This window comes from Patagioenas fasciata, chromosome 2, assembly GCF_037038585.1.
Source record: "Patagioenas fasciata isolate bPatFas1 chromosome 2, bPatFas1.hap1, whole genome shotgun sequence".
In the NCBI taxonomy this organism is placed as follows: domain Eukaryota; kingdom Metazoa; phylum Chordata; class Aves; order Columbiformes; family Columbidae; genus Patagioenas; species Patagioenas fasciata.
This window is the reverse complement of record NC_092521.1, coordinates 143,612,930-143,624,102: the sequence shown is the minus strand read 5'-3', so window position 1 is coordinate 143,624,102 and position 11,173 is coordinate 143,612,930.

The following is an 11,173-nucleotide window of genomic DNA, read 5'->3' as shown; positions in this document are numbered from 1 at the left end:
TGTTTGATTTTAACATATTTCAAAGGCCTGTCCCTGCTTTCTGTGCAAAGTTCATATTTCAAATCTTACTATTTAAAGTAACATTGCTGTAGGCCAATGCTGCGATAGCATAAATATTATTCAGGAGACTTGCTGAAATAGGCATGCTTTCTACAGTGAAGACTTCTTTGTCTGTGAAATAATTGCCATTACTGCACATTTTGCTGGTGGGAAAGCTGCTTTGAGGTACTCAGAGGAATATGTCTCAAAGGTCTGAATATATGGAAATCCATAGCCAGATTTGGAGTCAGTAAGAGGTTCGCGTTAGTGCCCAAGATGTGTGGTGCCCTTGAGCAGAGGACAGCTGTCAGTTTGTGACCCAGCTGTGAAGCTTGGTCTGGGGTGCACCATCCTACCCCAAAGCTTTGGCTGTCACAGACTGCTTGTCCTGGTCATCTTCTGGGACACTGCACTCTTCAGCTGAACAGATTTCTTTTGGGACTCTTGCTGTTTCATTCACAGGGCTAAACAAATTGATAAATGTAATATTTTTGGTGCTCCAGAATGCATGGTCTGTTTAATCACAAACACCAGTTCTGATCAACAGTTCTTATTAAAAGAATGAAACCAGAAAAAAAATTGTTATCATCTCAAGAGGAATTGTGCTACACTGTGCCTCTGGCTGAAAAAGGAACTGTAGATTAGTGTTTAAAAACACACCACTGTGATTGTTATCCATACCATCTCCCTATATCGTCTGACAGGCACACATAGGTACAGCAGAGGAGAAGCATGGGCTTTGCTTCTCCTGCGATGCTGTTTTGAGAAGCAGTGTCCTGTTCCCAAGCATCACTCTGGTATTTCTTGGCAGTTACTCAATTCCATAACATTTCCCAGGAGCTGAGGGGTTTGGCTGTGCCTCTGGGCTGGCAGTCTCCCAGGGGATGACCAGGCTGTGCTGTGCCTGGACTTGGTCCTGCCAGAAGGAAGCTGTCCATCTGTCTGACCTGCAAGCTTTCTGCCCCAGCCAGTGCTCAGGGTTCTCGCCTGATGCATAAAATTATTTAATCTGGAGTTTTCTGTACATCATTAAATGAGTAATCATTAATTTGTCTTATGTTCACATGAATAAGGATTATTCGTGCGTCAGAGAGGTTTTACAATTAGGTTAATCACCCTGTTCCTAGAAACTATAGATGGTCTGCCAAGCGGACAATGTCTCAGCAAAGCACTTAATATATGCTTACATGTTGTGCTTTAAGGAAATAAGATTTTAGAGTTACCTTTGATAAAAGAAGAACTAAATCTAGAATGAAAGTTTATCCAGTCATTTAAAATCTATGGTAAAATAAATATTTGGACTTTTTTTCACATGGACAGCATATTCCTGGCAGTTGACAGAGTTGACCAGAAAGCTGGTGCTCCTTGGCCTGTCAGCTGCTCCTCAAACCTTTGAGCATGTAGCACAAGATACCTTTAGGCCTTTCATTTAAATATGTGCTTAAATGCATTAGATGTCTGGTCTTATTGCTTTGACTTCTAAGGGATGTGATTGTCAACTGGTTGCCACTTGATATCAGACACTCACACTTCAACTGTTTTTTCCACTAATGTGAAAATCTATATTGTCCAAAGAGCCAAAGAGAACAACAGAAATTTTGTTTCCTGAAAACTGCAAATCAATAGAGAGGACATTGATAAGATATGATGAATTGGTAGCTGTTTTTCTTGGAATTTTGAATGAAAGCAAAATAAGTTATTTGATTTCTTTTCAGGTTTGTTTGGTTTATTTTGTTTGTGGGTTTTGTTGTTGTTGTTTGGTTGGTTTTTTTGGGGGGAGATGTGGTGGTTGTATTTTGGGGGTTTGGGGTTAAGTTCTGCTTAGGTAGGATGCTTTCTCTGCAGTCTAGCATCATCACACCAAAAGTTAACATGGTACTCTTAGTGGGTTTTGTTTGTCTGGTCTCCTACATGTTTGAAAAAGATGATGCAGAGATAATGTTTAAATGGAAATGCACGCTGTTAACTTTCAGGACAAACAGAATTGGGTGTCACTTCAATCTCTGTAGAGGATGGGTGCAAAATGCAGGGTAAAGCTAAAGGATGGGAAAATATCACAACTCCAAGGCTCTTTGGAAAGATATTGGTCTTTAGGGGTGGAAGGAGCACTGAGCAGGACTGGTGAGTCAGGTGTGTGGGGCAGAGCTTGTTGCAGTCTTGCCTCCATGGTTTGGTGCCAGTGAAATCTCAGAAGCTGTCTTGGTTATTCTGCAGCTGACCTTCTGGAGGGAGACATTGGGAGGAAATGTGTTAGAAGTTTATTGGGGCAGAGGTTGGGGGGTGGGCATGGGATAATGGGCTTCAGGAGGAAATGGGGAAAAAGTTGCAACATGGTGTGAAGATTTGTTTAACACTTTTATTCCAGGTGGGTTTGGATTTGTGCTGTCATTTCAAAGTCATTACTATCTGGAGGCAATACAGCTTCCCTCTGTTTGAAGAGAATACAACAAAAACCAAGAAAAGTGTCTGTCAGGTTGGGTTTGGGTTTTTTGTTTGTTTTTGTTGCTTTAAAAAAAAAAAAAAAAAGAAAAGAAAAAAGAAGGCTGAATTAAAACTTCTTAATTTTTATTGTTTTCCTTCTGTCCACTCAAGAAACCCTTTAAATACCTTTAGCTTCTAGGGTTTTTTTCAGTAACATAAAGAACTTGAAGCCTTTATTGAATGTAGAGAGTTGTTACAAAGCATCTGTTTAAGTATTTGAAGCGTTGGCTAACTGTGAAGGACAGTGTGGTAAGTATAGTGTTCTTCTAAACACCAGAACTGTGCAGACACTGACATTTAATAACACTTCTCTGTTCTACAGAATCAGTTTTGAAACCAGACTTTGAAACCAGAAACTTTGAAACTTTGAAACCAGAAAAAGTGTCCGGTTATTTTTCTTTTGCTGTTTTGTTCCTTGAGCAGATGCATGGGAGACCATTTGGGACAGACAATGTATTTCTTGCAGGACAGTGGTATTTCCTGAAGAACATGCCTGTTTGTTCCCTTTCTGCCTTTCCTGGGATAGCCTAGAAGAACTGGTTTCTCAGTTGTCTCTAGTGCAGTAACTATTGTTTCCCATAAGAGCACAAACCCACTCTGTGGTCTAGTCTGCTCTGGGAAATGTCTTCAGTGCTGGGAAGCACGAGCCAGGAGCACAGCTCAGCTCTGGAGGAGAGCAGGGACATTTTTGCGTAGGACCTTTGAAACACTATGACCTGTGTATGTGCACTTTCCTCGAGCCTGTGAAGCTGAGAGGAAATGTGAACTTGGCCAGAACCTCAAGTGTTTAAAAATTAGCTCCCCTTGTACAGTTGAATGAAAAACAAAGGGCAGAATTAATGGAAATTTTCCTTGAACGAGTATCACAGGGCCACGTATTTGAGTTTTTTATGGCATCATTAAATGGTTTAAAGATCTCTGACGGTGACTTTCCTCAGAATTTCTTCTACTTCCTATTCTGTACGTCAGAGAAAATGAATGAGATTTTTATGCTCACCCTCACTTTATTATTCAAGAACTGGGGTCTCAGTGGAGTGGAAGATCAGTGAGTAATAAGCCTGCTGAAAGGAATTATTTTCCTTTTTTTTTTTTCTTCTTTTTTTTCCCCCCTTTTTTTACATTATGTATAACCTGTAAAACTCATCCCACAGAAATCACAAAGAGCAAAGTTTAAGAGGAATCCAGAAGCTACTACACACTTTTATAGATAGTGGGACTATCCTCAGTTACTTCAGGAGAGTAATTGTATGCCTGATCACCAGCTACTCACTTACTTAACTGGAGAATACACTATTTCACAGCTTCTTATATTCTGTAGCCTCTACTGTCTCACAGATACCCCCTTACATAGCACATCTAGCACTACCCTGTGTGCTGGGGTCTAAGTAAAGTAGCATGTGAATGCATAATGGCAGATAGGTGGATCAGAGCTTTAGTCCCAGCAAGAGGTTGTAATTTTATGCCTGAAATGTGGACTTTATCTCATGACATTAGTAACCCCCTGGGCTGAGATGTGGTTTAGGATGTTGGTCACATCAACTTGCCTGAGAGCAGAGCTCAGCCTTTGGTTATGGCAGATGCTGCTCAAGGGGGTTTCTGTTCCTCCGGATGGAGTTTAGTGCTTCACTGAGACGCAAGTTGGAGCCCTGGTGCTTTTGTTGGACAGCGGGGGTACCGCTGTGTAGTTGGGGACGAGGGGTCGTGGCCCTGAAGACCTTTGGAAGAAGGTCCAGTTTTCTTGACTGAAACATTTCTGTCTACCTGTTGACCCGTGGGGAGCTTTGCAACTGCAGGACTATGATAGTAAGGGTTGAGTGCCCTTATCTGCTTGAGAGTTATGTGGAGAGCACTGTCCAAGGCTGGGCTCACACAGACATTCCCTCAGAGCCCTCTCCACGTGCTGGTTGAGCACCAGAGGGAAGGTGACATCAGGCTTCAGACAGCTGGTCCAGAGCTGCCGGGGGCTCAGGCAGAGCATGGCAGAGCCAGGGTTCGTGTGGAAAGAAAATAATCTCCTGGGGAACTACTTCTAGCAGAAAAAGATCCACTCCACACTCATTTTTGCCAGGAATTAAAAGCTCAAGTAATAAAAAAAAAAAATATATATATATATATACACCACAATGGATATTTCAGCTTTTCAGGATCCTCCCCCAGCCCAAAAGAGGAAGCTTTTAGTTTTTGCACTTCCTGTTTTCTTCGTATATTGGAATAGTTATGATCACATTTTTTGACAAGTCATTTCTATCTATATTTGTTTTCTAGACCTGACCAGTTGTTTTCAGCCACTTCTGTGTACTCGTGTTTTCCCACTGAGCCTGTTATCTTTTTCTTTTTGCTACTTCTCTAGCAACTGCAATTTGCTGTATCTTCTTTTTTTAACTTAGTTTGGAAAGGCTGAGGATAGTAAGAATATTTTGTGAAAAACTGATTAAATTCTGTGATTAATGAGGTAAAAATCATCTTTTATGGTCAGATATTCTTGGCATTACTAAAGACCTTAAGGTCTTCAAGGCTGATAAAATTGAGGCTTTTTTATCATCTACTTGGTCGGATTTATTCTTCAAAGTCAGTGCAATTCAAGAGAAATTTAGACTGATGGAGTTTGCTTCATGGGGAAAGCTTATTAAAGATCAAATTGCATAATGTTTTCCTCGAGCTAGTAATATACTTTTGTTTCTTTTACCTGTTCTTCTGTTTGCTCTTGTTCCATAATCTTCTCAGGAGTTTTATTTTGGAAGATAAGCAGGATATCTTATTCCTGTGGCATTCTAATAGGAATTTGCTTTCCGAGTCTCTCTTCTCACAGCTGAGCAGTTCAGACAAAATCCTTGTATCATGGAACTTCATGTTTACAAACCGAAACAAAAACCCCCCTCTGAATCTATTTTACTAGCTTTTGGGGGTTTGTTTGTTTTATGTAGAATGCTGAGGGTTTTTTTCCCTTTTCTCCTAAGCGAAGCAGCACAGGAGCAATTTGCTCTTTTGTAGCTGATGTGAAGAAGTTGTTAGCTGAGCTTGTCATTCACAGCAAGTCAGGAAATTCTTTCCAGTGCGTCCAGATGCTTCCTGTGTACAAGGCTGGTGTCATGCTTGGCACATGATTTAAAAACAAAACAAACACAACAACAAAAAAAACCACACACACACACACACAAATCAGACTCAAACTGCTTTTTATTTTGCATTTAACAAGGTCTTTTGGCACCATGGAGGGGGGATAGCCTTGCGGGTTTGACAGTGTCACTGTGCTTGGGTTTGTTTGGAAGCATGAAAAGGAACCACGTAAAATATAATAATTTTTTTAGCAGTTGAAAGCTTCTCTTGACTTTCTTCTCCACGCCACCTTCATGCTGTCATCCTTGAAGCAGTAGACTAACTCCTATTTCATATGTGTCAGGTTTTGCGTTGCTATAAGGTAGTTATGACAGCTGATGGTTGTAGCAGTGCTACATTTCAAAGGGGGAGGAGATGATGTTGTTAACTTTGCATTCTGTGGGGGATTTGAGCTGACCAAGATACACCCTCTGAGCCCTCTGTAGATTGTATTGTTCTCTTTATGTGCCTCTGCATGGGAAAAGTTGTGTAAACCATACACTCTGTTTTGTGCCTGTAAAACCTTATGTGCTGGTGGACCTGTAAAAGAAAGTATGATGCACTTTCTACCTTTGGAGAGGCTTGCCTGGACTCCCAGTCACCACACTACTGATGTGTCTGGATAAACCGTATTCTCCCAAGAGTAAAAGCAGTTTCCTATGCTTTCTCTTTTTCTTCTTCCAAACACAGTGTTGGGAATCCCATCCTCTGTCTCTGCCCAAGTCATAGCTGGATGTCATCAATTCCGTAGTCCCTGAGGAGGATGTAGAGGGAGGAGAAAACAAGAGGAAACAAATGCCAGGAGGAAAATTCTTTAAGTAGGAATCATTTCAACAGGAAATGTTCTGCTCCTTTCAGCAAATTTGCTTTGTAACTATTTTCAAGATGCAAATTTTATTTTATTCCAGTTCTGCAGTTATTTCTTGCTACTGAGAATCCAGTTTCTTAAGAAACAAAGAAGGTGTTACGAATTCTGCTAGGTTGTACTTTTAAAACCAAAGGAACCCCCAGTTTTTGGAGATGCTCATGCAAACTGATGCGCACAAGAACTGATTTGGCCCATGGACTCACTGCACTGTGTAACCACAAAGCAACTCCAGGGATTTTAGAGTTGCACCTGTCTGTGATAGATCAGAGTATGGCCATTGCACAGTTTCTATGGTGTTGCCTACTAAGTTAGGGAAAGTAGGAAAAATACCAGTTTTCTGTTTAGAAACAAGAGAAATGGAGTGGAAAAAAAATTAATTGGACTTTGAAGATGCTTTTCAAATAGTTTATGTCTGAAACATAAAACATGTAGATGTAGAGAATTCAAAAATCTTCCAACTTTGATCTTGTGAAAACTTTATCAGGTTTTAATTGCTCCCAGGTTTAAGGCAAGCGACTTTAAAACAGTTTAAAATTCCAAAGCTGAAAATATGATGTTATTAACACTGGAGATTTTTACCATTGCAGTGACCATTATCTAGATTTATAGCAAAATGCGGTTTCTGCAAGGAAAAGTGGGCAGAGTGGAGAGGGTAGGACATGTGAAGTTGTACCTTGTGCCTGTGTGACAAGGAATCAGGAGACAGCATCAGGTCTTCTGTCCTACTTCTGAGCTGTCTGGGGCTCATGCTGAGTCCTGTGGATGTGGCTTCCCTGCATGACTTTAAAATGTTTTGCCTGGATTTGGGTAGATTTGTGTTTGCCCTTTGGTGTGGATCATCTTCAACTGATGGATTAAGTGAGGAGAAGCTGGATAGAGACTGGATATTCTGTAAGGAAAGGTGGAGAAAACCTCTAGCGGGAACTTTGGGTGTCCTGATGTGGAGAAGGAGCAACACAAGTGAAGGGTGTTGATCTCTAAGGTTAGCTACCATCATCTCCTTTGGTGTTTTTTGAATGAAAATACTTATAGTGCTTGAAGAGAAAAATTAGTTGATACATTAAAATAATTTTCTCTTCCTTTCAGTATTTTATTGATTCAATGAGTTGTAGTGAGCTGTATTGTGTGAGTGCCTCCACATGCTGAATGATCTCATTTTCCATGTAGGAGTACAGAATAAGCTTCAGAACACAAAAGATTGCGCGAAAAGGTGGCATTCATTATATAAAATTACCATCAGAAGGCAGATTATTAGACAGAATATTCTTTTTGACATTGTGAAACAGCTTTTAATTTAATATTAAGTTTGATCTGACAACACTGGGAAATAACCACAAAGCTCTGCAGTTTCATTTCTGGCAAGGGGATATCCTTAAAGCTAGTTATTGAAGCATACAAACAGTTGGGGCACAGGGAGGGGAAGGAGTTTAAATATAAGTTCTGCTGAATAATAATTAAGGGCTTAATTGAAATGACTAATTTTTAGTCATAACATAGCTCAGGTGAAATGGAAAAATACCCAAATTCTTCTCAGAGTCCCAAATATCTACTAGCTGTGAAGTAGTTAATGCCATGAACATGCAAATGTAAACATAAAAGTTTGCAGAAAAAAAAATGGTTTGACATTTAGTTGATGTATTGTTTGAAAAGAAAGAGGAAAATTAATACAGCAAATAAGAAGCTAAATCAAAACCCAATATAGATAGCAGGCACCAATTTGTCTGTGGCCACAATTGCAAAATGTGCAGTGAAGCAAACACTGGTGAGGTAAGGTTTGTATTTTGCAATTATCCCTGGCTTTGGAGCTGCACAAGCCCTTACATGATTCCTTTTTATCTCTGTTTGTGCCAGAGAGATACTGGCTTATTTTAAAAGGGAAAAAAACAACCAAACAAACAAACTACATTTGCAGGGTTAGGAAAGTAGGATGGAAACTCTCATATGGTCATAATTATTTTTCCTCATGTCCAGAGGCCTTAAGCAAGGCCCTTTATGCTGAGCAGTTTATAGATGCCCACGCGGAGCTCATCACTGGCCTGAGATGGCTCCAGGAGGCTTCACAGCTGGGAGCTGAAACGCAGAGGTGGCAAATGCAGTCTGAAGCAGAGCCAGAAACTGGACCAAACTTTTAGGAGGCTGGTTAGCTATGATGAACATGAGAGATGGGAAATTCCTCATCAGGATAGTTTGTGTTTGCTTTCATAAAATCTTGGGCTAATCTCTGTAGTCCAGCGCTTGCAAGACCCCAGCAGATGAACGATGTCGAGAAGTGCTTGCCTCCAGCATCTCCTTAGGTACCCGCTCAGTATCTCCTCTTCCTCCCTGTTTTTGTCTGTGATGTTTTTCAGTCAAGTTATTTTTGTTGTGAGTTAATTTGTTGTGGTTAATTTCAGAAATATGGGGAATGTTTTTCAAACATTAAAAAACTTTCTTGCTTCTCTGGCAGCAGGCTGTGAAATCACTTGGCAGGGATGCTTTCATTTCAGCTGACGCTGCAGAATCTGAAGGATACAAATGCATTTTTAATGGTCAGCTGCAATTTTACTCACAAGTAATAAATTGCAACCAATCATAGCATCATTTAGGGTGAAAAATAACTCAATGATATGAAGTCGCTCTAAAGCGTAGGGCCAGATGAAAATATCAGTGTTCAACACAGGCTTTGAACTCATCATGTTTGTGAAGATGGGCAATAAAAATCAGAATCAAAGTGTTGCTTCATTATTTTTTGTGTGAGATGTGTGTTGCAACCTGCTCTGCAAAAGACACAAACTCGAGGAATTATAGTTAAGTTCATACTCAAGACGTACACAATGAAGACCATATGTCAGTGTTGTATCTTGCTCTTGCAGCAGTGCTTTAAACACTCAGGCTGCTGGCTGAGATTCTCAGATAATGGAATATAGAAACCCTGTCACTTGGCTGGCCCTTTTTATCTGCTTAGGGCTGAATATCACCTTTGTTTACACAATCTCTGTGCAAGATAAACTTTCAAAGGCTTGAGTTCTGATTGTATTTTTCCTATTGAACATCAATAAGAGTTAGGAAAATATTTGCAATTTTAGTTTTTCGAAAATTGAGCTTGTGATGAGAAAAAGGAAACAATGTGATAAATATGCTTCCTCATGTATTACTTCCTTAGAACATCTTTCCTTGTTGTTTCTAACAATGCCTTTAAGCTGCCTTGAACTGTGTAACCCGATCAGCCAGTCTGCCCTAAGCATTAACTGCTGTAGATCTCTCCTCTCTCCTAGAAGGATAATGCTGGTGCAGTGCAGAGTAAGGGGAAGATGAGACAGGTGGTGAGTGCTGCTCATAGTGACTTTTTAATGGCAGCATCCTTGCTGATTTTAATGAGGTATGGATTAAAGCGCAGGAAACCTTTCATGCAACTTGTCTGTAACCAAGGGAAGCCCCCTGAGCCACCTGTGGACATGGCAGCTCTGACAACAGGCAGATGTCACCATATCCCATTTATTGTCCAGAACAGCTTTTAAAGATGGGGCAGAGTTTTACCTGTGATGAAATAGCACTGATGTTACCTGGGCTGCAGCAGTGGTCATTGCAAGGGAAGGGGGCATTGAGAAGAGTTATGGAGCTGTGATGTGGTTTAGCTTGGTTTCCTGAAAAAACAAACAAACAAACAAACAAACAAAACCAAACAAAAAAAAACACACACACACACAAAAAAACCAAACCTCTTACATTTTTAAGTGCTCAGTTTCCTTTGATATTTTTGGATGTTACCAAGCTTAGACATATTAACTGAAGGTCCCAGAGATAACTGGTTCCTGCATGTCTGAGAAAGTCATTAAGGAATGAGAGGAGCAATACAAGAATAAATGCCACCTAGAAGAGAAACGTGGTGGTGTGAGCTGAAGTTGTCTCTTCCTTTGACCCTGTCTTACCTGGTACCAGCTTGGGTGACTGCGTTTGGAGCCACTTACCCCACATGCTGCCTCCTCCCTGGCCGCCACCTGGCCGTGGGCATGGAGGGGGAAGCTGGTCGTGCACAGGTACACAGGACAGTGGGAGGAGAGCACCTGGAGCTCTGCTTTTCGGACAGGATTTCCCTTGATGCAATGGCAAAAGGTATCACAAATTCCTTCACTGAGTCTTCAGGCAGGGTAATGATCATCACTGGTGGTATAAATATTTATAGAAAAAATTTCCATCCCATTTTCCACCTTCATTGACTTTTTTTATCCTGTTTTTCTTCTTATTGTCAAATTACCTGATTCATTTTTCATCATATATCCTCCTCACTCCATGCTTGCGGGATGCTGTAATACTGCGTATATTTGGGTTATCGTGAGAAGAATTACTCTGCTTTTTTGGAGGAATGCACACTGTGTTTCTCTATTGCATAGAGTGTTTCTCTATTGCTTTGAGATGTTATGTTACTATTGTCATTTTTTTTTTTTTTTTTTTTTTGTATATTAGTTACACAGCAATGAAGCTTTTTTGATATTTTAGAAAAGGTTTCACCAATTTGGTTTTTTCCTAAGGAAATCTTTATAAAGCCATTTTCAGTAGCTGTGCTTTACACAATCATGCATTTATACATAATTTAAACGGTCTTAGTATGTTAAAAAAAAAATTAGGGATCAAGCAGAGGCTCATGGATCCAACTAATGAGTTTTCAGTAAATGCCCTTAGATCTTTTGTGTGTTGGGAGTGGGGCACAGA